The sequence below is a fragment of the Electrophorus electricus genome, chromosome 13 (genome assembly GCF_013358815.1).
Source record: "Electrophorus electricus isolate fEleEle1 chromosome 13, fEleEle1.pri, whole genome shotgun sequence".
Classification (NCBI taxonomy): domain Eukaryota; kingdom Metazoa; phylum Chordata; class Actinopteri; order Gymnotiformes; family Gymnotidae; genus Electrophorus; species Electrophorus electricus.
The window spans coordinates 18375324-18387888 of NC_049547.1; the positions used below are offsets into that span (position 1 = coordinate 18375324).

The following is a 12565-nucleotide window of genomic DNA, read 5'->3' on the forward strand; positions in this document are numbered from 1 at the left end:
TATTTTAAAGGCTTTGTCTTTTCCCACTATAATCTTTTGCAGCTCCTGTTCATAAAAGGTCCCATGTATATTTTCCCCGTCGAAATCCCGTAATTTGTATATGGGAGGGTGGCCGGAAGGAGCCTCGGCCTGGCACCAACCCTTACAGGTATATTTTACAGAGGATATTATTATTCACAAATAATCTTTCTGGTGCAATTTGTTCAGGAGTGACCCAGGCCAAAACAATAAACAAAACCCACACTAATGAAAAAGAATACACCCTAAATAAACCTAACAAACAAAAGAAACATACAACAGACCTTCCTAATTTACTGACACACAAACAGAGGCAAATCCCACACCCAACAAAAATGGCAGTCACTCCCTTTCACCAGTATCCAACACCAAAGTACCAAACAAACAATATTTACACTCTTTATACACATCTAACACTAATTATTGCATTGAGTTCTGTTTAGATGTCTTTTGATTTTATATTAACACATCTACTGTTATCTATTTACCTTTTCCTTTTGTCATTATATGTCTTTTTTTTAGCCTTTGGGCAATTCGTCTCTTCTCAATGTGTTTTATTTTCTGTGTGCAGAGAGAAGGGGTAAGAAGATACATACAGAGGTCTGGACTAGCTGTGCTGTCAAAGGTAAGGGGAAATGAAATAAATACATGTTCCAAAATGTTTTTTCAATTGTTTAGTAACCAACATTGTAAATTTTAACATTTATGATCAGCCACAGCAGTGATCAGTGGTAGCTCAGTGATTGAGGTACTTGACTTATAGTCAGAAGCTTACCAGTTCCAGCCCTACTGCTGCCAAGTTGCCACTGTTGGTTCCCTGCGCAAGGCCCTTAACCCTCAATTGCTCAAGTTATACTCACTCGTAAGTCACTTTGGATATAAGTATCAGGTAAATGTATGATTGTGTTTTTTATAATCTTGTCGACATAAATGTCATATTCAACCAGAATATGTAAAACACACTGTCAAAATGTGTTTATAAAAATACGTTTCAGTTTTAATTAATTTCTATAACTTCATGTCACTGATGTTGATATGGTTGTTTGCTAAGACAACAATGGCCACAAGATGGAGACAAAGAGCTTCCCTAGTAATCAATGAAAACAGGCATACCCTGTAACTGTATGCTATACTATTCTTTTATTTTATATTTTTCCATGATGTCCACTTACAATGTTTGCATGGCTTATATTCCAAAAATAATCATAATCTATTTTACAGAAATATTTTCCAACCTGTTTATCTTGTAGAATTAAATAGGACATGTATTACATTACGAATAAAGAATTCTGCGCTGCATACACTTAGTCATCGATAATATAACTTGCAGTTATATAACTTCTAGTGAAAATCCTTGAAGCAGTCAACACCATCATCTGAGCGAGCTCCATTTAACCCTCTGAGTTTAAACAAAGAATTGCAGCTAAATGTGTGAACGTTATCACACGTGTCAGTTCATAACAAGTTAAGCTTCATAATAGGTCACGAAGTGAAGAAAATTCATACCTAAGCATTATTTTTGTTTGATGTGTTTATTGATGTATTTGGGTATAACCAGGTCATTTGCCTGTTTTTATGTATTGATCTTTATTGCTCCAAAAAACTACTCACGTCTTCCAATGTTCTTGATCCCCACTTCTAAGAAATAGTAAATGGACTAATACTAGTTGTGGATAAGTATAAGACTAAACAGCCATGAACTAATTCCACACGAGGGGAGTCATCACTGGAAAGGTGTCCTGCTGCGAGACGTGCAGTGGTCCCTGTCCTGCGAACACAGAGAGACACAGAGGCAAGATACCAGTTAAAAAGGTTTTGAGAAAGTACATCCTTCACTGACAAGATTCTGTTGTTTAAATGTAAATGGATCTGTGACTTGAACAGGTCTGCTCCTTCTGTCAGCCAATATAGAAACAGCTCACTGCACTACAATAAGTACACAAGATGTAATGAACTTGCTATGAGAATGATCTCAGTAAGTAATTCAAAAATGTTTTCTTTGTTCTCTTATTGTTAGTGTTTGTGTTTGCTCTTTCAAAACACTACTGCACTCATTCCTCACACTAAAACATGAACCTGGTGTTGTTTACACAGTGACTTGGTGTAAGGCATCTGATCCATGATTTCCCCCTGGGGTCACAGGTCTCGTTTGTCGCCTTTTTTTCAGGTTAAAATAAGGTTTATGAAACATATTGAATTTATTTGTGGAATAGTCACAAAGTATTGCACCACATTTCTCATGCACAATTTGAACACAATGGGATTGACTCATTTTTCTGTTTTTAAATACCTTTTCATATGTCAGAGGGGCTCTATTGGCAAAAATGTCCTATAATTGCCATGCTAGCTCAAAGTCCATAAATCGGTACTCATGTCAAGTTTCATAAGAATTACTCAAAGAAGTTTTAATTTTTTTCAGCTGTTTTCAATGAATCAGTACACCTTGGAAGGATTGATAGGTATGTAGGGGCAATACTCCGTACAAATATCAACTTGTTTCAGTCTCATCAATATTTTGATACCAAATTTGTGAAGATTGGAGAAAGGTCCTACGACTAGTGTGTAACAGTTCATCAGCAACATAAAAAGCAGTAGGATATTTAAATTCAAAGTAATTTCTACAAGAATCAATGTTGTAGCAGTCCACTGAAGCCAGTTCTTACTAAATTACATTACATCCTTTGAAGCCCACTGAAAAATGATTAGCCAATTACCTGAAAAACATTAGCCAATGTTTGAGTCATCCTTAAGAATCCTCCAGCTTGCTTACAGAAGCAGTATGCAAAATTTCATCTTGATCACAAGAGCAATTGTTGAGAAACAGTTATCTGCATATTATAATGCCCCATATTGACAAAACTGCTACATTTGGTAAGCTACCTCAAAGTCAATACTGGTATAAGTCTTTTAAATTTCATGAAATCTGAACATGTCGTTCAGGAGTTACAGCTAGTTAAAATTAAAGTTAAAGCCTGACCTTTGTACTACTACATTGTACTACTAATATTAGCCTGGAATAGGGCAGCTGTATTTTTTATGTCAGGTTTTTGTTTAAATAATTATTGAGATTCAGACTCTTGCAAATATTTTGACACCAATTTCACTCAGATTGTGTGAAAATCCTAGGACTGGTTTGAAATTAGCAAAAAATAAACAAACAAACAAAAAAACTGAAATCTAATGGGCAGTGCCTATCTGAATTCAGGAGAAACCAAGGAAGAATAAAATAAAAATAAATAATAATATTTCTATATTCACCTCTGCCTCTTGTTTTGAACATCTGCAAATGTTACATTTAGTTTTGTCTGCAGTTCATAAAGGAAAAAGCAAAAATAAATTAGTGTCTGAACGTTTGTTTCTTTGTCACACAGTTTTATTATTGTTTTGAATTACTGTATTGTCTTTTAGCACACATTGGCAAATGTGTCCATCCTCCTGTCAATTGTCCTTGGACTTGTCCTCGGCCTCGCACAGCCAGGTGAAAAAGGCTGTCATGGATTTGAGGGCCACACCTTCGCCTCTTGTTGTCCTTGAACAGCAGCTGCTGGTGCACCTTCCTCTGCTCCTCCTGCTCCTCAAATTTGGCCTCCTTGTGGATCTGCTCAATGGTCTTGGGCCCCTGGTCAGCTCGCCATGACACCCAGTTATGCTAGAAAAGCAAAATCAGCAGATGCATACTTTTGCATCACCATGTGCTGGAATGGCAAACACAAACACACAAACACAGGCAGAGTCTCTAACCAGTCGCAGGTCGATGACGTCCTGGAGCAGGAACCGAATGTGTGAGGAAGCCCTCCTCTCCTTCACTGTCCTTTCTATATAACTAAAGTAGTGATCCATTTGTGGCTGAGAGAGAAAGAAAGAGAGAGAGAGAGAGAGAGAGAGAGAGAAAGAAAGAAAGAAAGAAAGAAAGAAAGAGAGAGAGAGAGGAGTGTGTAAGAGAAATGTTGACAAATTTCAGGTATTCTTCACCTTTCGATTCGATCAGGTCTGCTCTCAGCTAAACTCATGTCGCAAGACGCTTATGACTCTTATGTAAACCCTGCTGCCTTGCACGTTGGTCAGTGCTGTAAAGCAGTTCACTGCCACTGTGGCTGTAGCTGTGCTGTAATCAGCTGCACTTGGCTTTGGGGAATCCAGTGTGCAGCAGCAGGACGCAGAAAACGTGGAGGAGGCTGTGAGAGCACGCTCCCATGGGCCTGGACAAAACCTTCTAACAGCTGACCAGTTCTGAATAAAAGCCTTTCATTTTGTCAGCTGCAGTAGGAGCAGAGCTAACAACCACACTAACAACTTCACTAAACAACATGAACTTGGACACTTTTAAAATCATTGCCAAGGCCTAATAATACACTGATATCAGCACAGCATGCTAGTCGCACTATAGATGATGATCCTAATTAGTTGGCTACCCTGTAGTCAGAGTGCAGGCAACAGGCAAGCAACAGAAAACACTGATGGCAAAACTTTTATAGACAACATTTAAACATGCTTGTTTTTTGGTTAAAAGCATGCATGGAAATGTAAAAACATTTTTTTAAAATACAATAAAAAAGACCAGGACAATAACTGTCACACTAGATGGTGACTGAACTGTCAACATTACAACTGCTCTTCCTACCAGAGACAAAATGGACAGTCAAGATACAATATTCAAAACATCTTCATTCAGTTTTGTTGTGTAAAGTACTTGCTGTGAAAAACGCATCATGGACAAAATCCGGAAAAACGTGCACAGTCGCGGCACTGCACACTAGCACTCATCTACGCATGCACCGTAAACCTTTACATGACATAATAAAGATAAACCGATGCAAGTGCTGAACATGTGCTGAGAATATTAAATCAACCCAGACCAGGACCGCGGCCTGCTTACCCTGGCCTTCTCCAAGTCCAGGTCTTTGCCGATGGCTGTGAGGAGGTGGCACAGACGCTCCAGGCTCTCCTCGTTGTGGTTCATGAATAACTTGACCACGCAGTCGTGCATGATGGCCTCCGACAACATGCGCAGCTTGAACAACTCCCCGATGAACTTGATGTTGCCGATGGACCTCCTGTGGGCCTTGTCCTTCGCCTCCTCCAGATCCTCCTCCAGCCTCTCCCGCTCGCTGGCCTTGCAAGGAGTAACCAGAACAAAGACAAAAGCAAGAAACAACACGCTTGGACCCGATAACGACCTGGCCGCCTCCCAGCACTGCTGCTGATTTCAGTCCCCTTTCTCCTGATCTGTGGGTTGGTGAGTCGGGTAAACTAGACAGGAGCGGTGCTTACTGAAGTGGTCGCTTCCAGCTGGTGTCGCAGCTTCTCCAAAACATCATTGTTGGCCATTGTCCTTCTCAAACTCCTTCTGACAGCGGTTCAGCAGCAGCTTTTGGAAACTCACAGTGCTGGTGGGCTTGTCTGCAATGGGTACTTTTAACTACACAGGAAAGACATGTAGGAGAAACACTTGGGTATAAGACAGTGTTGAGAGTTCTGTTACTACACAGAAGCTGATTAAAGCTCCATGTCAATTTAGAGTGGTTCGAACAGAATTCACTTCTGTGTGGCATTTGTTTTTGTATGGAACTTCAGCAGCAATGTATGGGAACATGTTACTCACCTTAGCCAGACAGCTGCACATATTGCCATAGGCCATAGAGAAGCTGGGCTCATCGATGGCTTTTTCAAAAACCAGGTCAACGACACCTTTGAGGCGCTCCTCCGTGTCGATGGTGAGGTCCATCACCTGCTTCATCAGCTGGTTAAACATCTGCGGTGTCAGTTTGTTCAGGATACTGCGCACCTTCTGGAAAAGCTCCTGGAGAGGAAAACAGACTACTGACTAAGCTTTCCATTACAAAGATCCCAATCTTTTGTTAAATTCAGCAGTTCTTCCACATAATGACTAACTCCTCACTTTCACCAAATTTTTACTCTGCCATTTGGAACTTCGTCATGAACAAAAATCACTCAGCTTTACTATGTAGACTGAAAAAGGCATCATACATCAATCACAATTTCCGAGAAGTGTAGCACTGGCAGCAAACAGTTTATCAAATCTTATCAACTAAAACCCCTCATGTGCTCCAAATTCAAATTAAAAGAAAACCCATTAGAACTACCTATAAGAATTTCAGATTTAATCAACATATAACTCCTACAAAAAAACAATAAATACATAATAACCAAATCTGATCCAATAATAATCCTACCGACCAGACAATGCAATGAACATCTGTCAATCTCTCCCAATGCTGAATTGCACACAAATTTGCAAGAATATTTTTAACACAACCACTGGCCACTAACCTAAAATATATACAAGATCATCCACAGAATACGCTACTGTTCACACAAAACACAGTAGATAACTATATGCATGCCATAATGCACAGTACACCCATAAAACATTTTTGGCAGGAAGCTGCCAACCTTTTATCACACTCTCTAAATATCCCTCGGCCCTCATCTCCAGCAGTGTCTGCTAGGAGATATGTCAGCAATCACTGGGACAGAAAAGGTCTCCACAGCATACAACATTAATCCAAGAAAACTATACTTGCGAACTGACAAACAAAAAAGTACCATTACTCACTAGAGAAACTTACTACTGAATTGCAATGGAAAAAGTTTTATGCATGCATCAAAAACAAAACTACTCTTTTTTAACTCAGTCTGAACACCTCACTTCAATAATCTACAATACTCTTTCACCAAAATCAACATCACAATCAACACAAGGAACAACAAGCACACAAGATCTGGCCCTCAGTATCATCACACCCCCTGTTTACACTAGAAACCAATGTCCCCCTGCATAGCTACATTCGTGCACACTCCCCACACACCCACCCAATTAAACAATGACCCCAATTCTTGAAGAGCATATTTCGAAAAAAAAATTAAGTAGCTTTCAAGCCCACCATAACAGGATGTGACTCTGAAATCTGAAAACAGGGTACGGCGGAGTGAGGTGCTGAGATGAGTTTTCTGGGTCTCGGGGTTCTGTGTGTTCTCCCTTTTCATGCCAGGCTTCCAAGCATTATTGGCCTTCTTCAGCTGCACCTCGTTGTTCATGGAAACGTTGCTGATGATCTTGCGGGGAGGTGTTTGATCTAGAAAAGAACAGAGTCAAGTCAAAGTCCATCAGCCCCTCTCCATGGAATGGTTTTAAAGGTCCCCTAAGGCCAATGTTTTAGCAGGCTTACCTTGTCCAGTACCACATCAGAGATGTAAGGAAGCCCCTCTGGCTTCTGCATGCAGGCAGGCATGAACTGGAAGGCCAACAGGAAGTCTCTATCATACTGCCTCTTCCCATCCTTCAGCTCTGGCTCTGCATGCAGAGAGGGGTACAGTGAGCACCTGGAGAGAGGAATCACCTCTCTGTCAGGACACTGGGCCTGCCCCACAGGAGTGTCCTCTTTTGGCTTCTTCCAGGTGTTGGGTAAACTAATAGCTGTAAAACATAACAAATCAGTCTGGTGTCTTTTTAGTGTCCTAACATAGCATGTCTTGCATGTGGTTATTTACCTTGACTCAAGCTTTGCCTAAGATTGGGCTGTAAGATGGGCTCCACTTTATCCTCCAGCAAGACCTCTGGCTCCTTCCCAGTCTCTTTCAGCTCTGCCCCAGTGGAGGCTCCACAGGCCAGGCCTGCCTCTATAACAGCCTGGCCTGGGAGAGTGAGGCCTGAAGGAGCAGCAGTGCTGGAAGGCAACGAGGGCGTCAGCATGCCTGTGGCAACTGCCTCTCCGGCTGCTGGAATTGCAGCCTTCGCCGGACAGTAGGCCTCCAGGGCCAGGCCGGCGGGGCTGGGCTCTGAGATGGGAGCATGTGGCCGAGGAGGGCTGGGGGCAGGCTGTAGCTGGGAGGTGTGGCTGGGCTGGAAGCCCGGATCACTGCAGGGAGGAGTGGGATTTCTTTCGGCCAGCCCGTTGACAGCCTTGAGCACCTGAATTGGAGAGATAGGCAGTGCTGAGGGGCATGCTGGGCCTCCAGTTTCTCTGGCTCTGGAGAGATGGCTGGCTCAGGCTTTGGTGAAGCGCTGCGGGGGTCTGTCCCCTCTGCTGCTAACAAACGCTTGGAGGGGCCAGGAGCTGGAGCTGAGGCTACATTGGGGGCTGGTTCTAGGCCAGAGGGAGGAAGCTCTGATTTCTCAGGGGGATAAGAGTCTGGGGTGGGGGCAGGAGTGGGAGCTGGAGCTGGGACAGGTCCATGTGCAGAGACAGGGGCAGGAGCAAAAGCAGGACTGCCGGGCTATCGTCGCTGCACAGGAGGCTCGACTGGCTGTAGCGCTGGTGATGAAGACTTCAGCATTGCACACTCAAGCTTTGGCTTGTCATCTACAGCCAATCACAGATGAGGGTTGGGAAAGTTGAACCACCAAAAAGGGGGAAAAAAATTTAAATAAAATAAAAAAATCAGTGGAGTCAAAAGCAAACCATCCACAAAAACTAGTACTAGTTTCATAAGGAAGTTCATGCATGTGCTAGCTAGCCCTAAACCAGCTGTGTGTGTGTGTGATGTGTAGTTAGAGGGTTGAAAGGGACAGTGAGGCCTGACCTGGTTTCAAGTCCACGGGAGCAGGAAGGACCTGAGCACTGTCCACATTATACATCACATTACCTTGCTCTGCTACCTGGCTGTTCAGCTGCTAGGATTTGAGGTAGAAAATGTGAGGATAATGAGGGTGTGGACATAAAAACTAGCAAAAGACAGAAAAGATAGAGAGAGAGAGAGAGAGAGAGAGAGAGAGAGAGAAATACTGCACACACATGCAGAAGAAGGAGAATGGCAACGAGCGTGGGGGGGTGAGAACAGCACAGCACAGCACAGCATAATTAGAGAAGTGAGTAGAAAAAGAGGCAAAGAGAGAGAGAGAGGAAATGAGAAAGCACAAGAGGGCAAAAGATCCAGCCGCAAAGGCACAAAATGTGACAAGCATGGGGTGGTTAAATAAATGGGCAGGGGAAATAGAGAAAGAGAGGAATGAGGAACACTTAACTTTTAGGGAAAGAGGACACAAAGTAAGTGCAACAACGCAGTAGTGAGTGTTCCCTTTAAAGAGAGGCCTTTCCTCAGAGAAGCTGAGGTGCTCAGGTTTTGGCTGAATCGTTCTTACAGGGCCTTTACGTGGGCTGTCTGTGTAGAGGGAACACGAGGGAAGAGCAGGAGGATTCGAGTGGCTGTGAGGGAGAACTAAGATGGAGGCAGATGAAAGAATAGGCACGGCAAGTCGGAACATCAAAACACATCTGAGAAGCCTTCTTAAATCAGAACAGCCACAATCACACAAGCTACTGGAACAAGTCAAATATGACGGAGGAGGGTCAACGGTGCGAGCGAATCAATGAAGGAGGAAGAGAGAAAGGCTGGAAATCAAACTACACCATCAGCTTTTGTTGCTGATTGTATGATGCTTTTAATAGGACAAGACAATGAAAGCCAGCCAAACAACCAAACAATCCAGCTCAGAGCTTATTATGAGGGAGGACTACATGAGAGAGTACTTTGACCTGTGGAGTGGATCACGCGAAGCAGCGGCCTGCAGCCGATCAGGGGCTCGGGCTGCGGGACTGAATGGCTTACCTGTGGAGCAGTAGGGGTAGTGCAGGGACGTCCCACTGGTGGGCTTGTGTTCTGGCTAATGCCTACTCCTGACATGATCTCCTCTGTGATATCCTTGCCATCCTGGTTAGGGTCTCGGATACGGATCTTAGCGAACAGCAAGTTATTTGCATCTATTAAGTCAATCCACAATTAAATTAATTTCACCTCTGAGGCAGGGGGAATACTCACTGTTTTCTTTACCCTCTTAGTGGGTGGAGGCTGCTGAGCTGTATGCACTATTATGGATGGAGATTTGGTGTATATGGTCTGGCCAGGATAGTATGAAGGCCCTGCCACTAGTGGTGACCAAAAAAAAGCACTGGTTTCAGTTAGAGAGCAAACGAAAAACCAGTTTCAGCCAGCAGGAATACCCAGAAGAAAGGTCTCTTTATCGGTGAGAGCACGCATGTGGGTTTCCCAGGTGGGGGTAGAGAAAGGGAAGTCCAAACTCACCATATGCTAGTGGGCAGTCTGCAGGAAAGAGCCCAGGGTAGAATGTACTGGGTCCTGTGGGCTGGACGGAGTACTGCTGGGGATGTCCCACGTAGGGAAGGCCACTGTGGTGATACTGAGAATGAAACAGAACAGCAGAGGTAAAGGGCCTAGCACCAGACATGGCCATTCATATAGGACACTCCTAAAAGAGATATTCAAAGCAGTAAACAAACAAAAAATACAAAAACATTTAGTTTTTACACTGAAAAAAAAACTAAACTAGAACTTCTCATTTCTGCTTCCAAGATAAAACATATTTTTATCTACACATTTTAGGAGCAGTTTATTTATTGCTGGCCAACCTGTTTATAGACAGATTTTCAACCCATTTGCTACACTGTGTACATATTTGCACAGGCGCTTTTCTCTGCTCTGGGTACCTGAGGCACGTACTACTGGAGTACGTAGTACTGGGCGGTCTGGGATGAGCTGAAGGGCATGGGCGTCAGGAACATCATGATGGGCTGGCTGGACACGGGTGGAATGGAAGGGCTGTTACCTGGAATGGCAGGCTGGGCTGTCTGCATCTGAGGGCTCTAGAAAAGCTGGGAGAGGAGAGGAGTGGAGAGTGAGGGTCACAGAGCAGCGTGGCGTATGCCGCAGCAGCCGGCTCAGACGCTCGGCTCGAAGTGAAGACTTTAGTCAAGAGTTGAGTCGTGGACTCTACAGCAGTTGTACTGGGAATGTTGAGGAGATATATACATTAAAAAAAAAAAGTTTAAAATTTTCAAGGGATTTTGAATGTCCTATTAGGCTAGGCATGCAAGATACGAGAAGAAAACCTTTCAAGAGTCTGTTTCACATGCATGGCACTAATACAAGAGTGACTGAACTAGCATGAAAAATTAAATAATTAAAAGAAATGACGGATGCAGCTAATTAGCCATGATTGCAGGAGAGGAGATATATATGTAATAGACAACTAATCTTGAATGTAAATTTGTACTGATAACCTGAGTCTATCAATGCCAATGCTGACAAAATATCATGACATGAGCTAGAATTCAGAATGTGACAAACCCCCATCCCAGTTGGCTTTGATGCTCAGAATGGGAACACAGTGAGGGAATTCCTTCTACATGAGAAACAGTAAAATCAGCCTAAGAGGTGATTCTCACATACTGTCTCCCACCGAGCTGTTGCCATCTTAACATTTTCTGGACATAAAATCCTCCCTCCAGCAGTTATGCAGGCAGGCAGAAATGAACCTTTGTATGGGCTCCTGGGTAATGGAGCAGCCATACCATATCCAAAACAGATTATTAAAAAGCACTGGTGTCCAAAGGAAATAAAGAGAAACAGACTAAAAAAGACTAAACATAAAAGACTAAACATAGGTGCTGGCGTCCTCCGAACTGGGGAGCAGAGTGGAGTGCAGGTGCACCACTGAGCTACTGAAATGTCTTTCAATGCATTTTTTGAAGACTGCAAAATTACCTGAATGGATCTGAATCCTCCCTTGAATCCTCCCTTGAGAGAGAAGCGAGTGGAAGAACGCACTAATGGGTGTGGAGGGTCAGAGAGACTGCAACACACTCACATACACTGGCAGACACGATTTAAACAAATCTAGATTTCGGAACAGTTTTTTTTTTTTTTTTTATGACGGAATTGAACAATGTTGTCACAGTGGAATTATGAGTTCAGAGGCAGAGCAAATGTGTTCCACTAACCTTCCTGGCCCTTTAAGTGCACTACTGCAGATAGACTGAAAACAAATTTCACATAAATAAAAACACACTGTAACACTTGAAAACATAAACACAGACAAGCACTGAATGAGTGGTAAAGGGCATTAAAGTCTAAGTATTACATGGAGATCACCATTCACATTTTCAATTCTTTCCTTTGACCAAACAACTCACATCAACAGCCAAGGCACTGCACTGGCTTTCTAAAAGGAGATGGCAGATGGCACTATAAATTAGCTTCACTCAAAAATGGGAGAAAACAAGGAATGCAGCATGTTATGCGCTCGTGTACATAGTTCGGTCACACATCTCTGCTATGGTCTTCCAACGTACACTGCCCTTGATATGAGGCAATATGGCCACCTACTGTAAGCTCAACCTTGGGTCACGATATCATGCAGAGCCTTCATAATACCCTATGCTTCTGTGCATGTGCTAGTCAGATTCAAGCTCAAATATCGTCTCTCTCAGCTAGCACAGCCCGGCCTCAGCTGTCTACAAAACTTCCAAGAGGTCTCCGGTACACTAGACAAATGTTGCTGTTTTGTATTCACAGAGAACATTTATCCAAGTATGGGAGACAGGAATCCATCTGCCTCTGAGATTGATGTGTGAGTTGGGGAGCGGAGTACAGTGGCTAGAAGGCTAAACTTGGCGATGTTTTACCATAGGCACACAGTGGAGCATGCAGCATACAGTGGGAGGTGCTGCGCTGCGGCGGCGGACATTAGCTGCTGGTGGGCAGGACGAGAGAGCAAACTGGGGGTGGA

The 12565-nt window shown here is 43.3% G+C and overlaps 1 pseudogene; it reads right to left on the reverse strand.

Annotated features, from left to right (window-relative positions):
• Nucleotides 1–1482: 1482 nt before the first annotated feature.
• Nucleotides 1483–12565, reverse strand: part of LOC118242346 — an 11479-nt pseudogene continuing 396 nt past the window's right edge.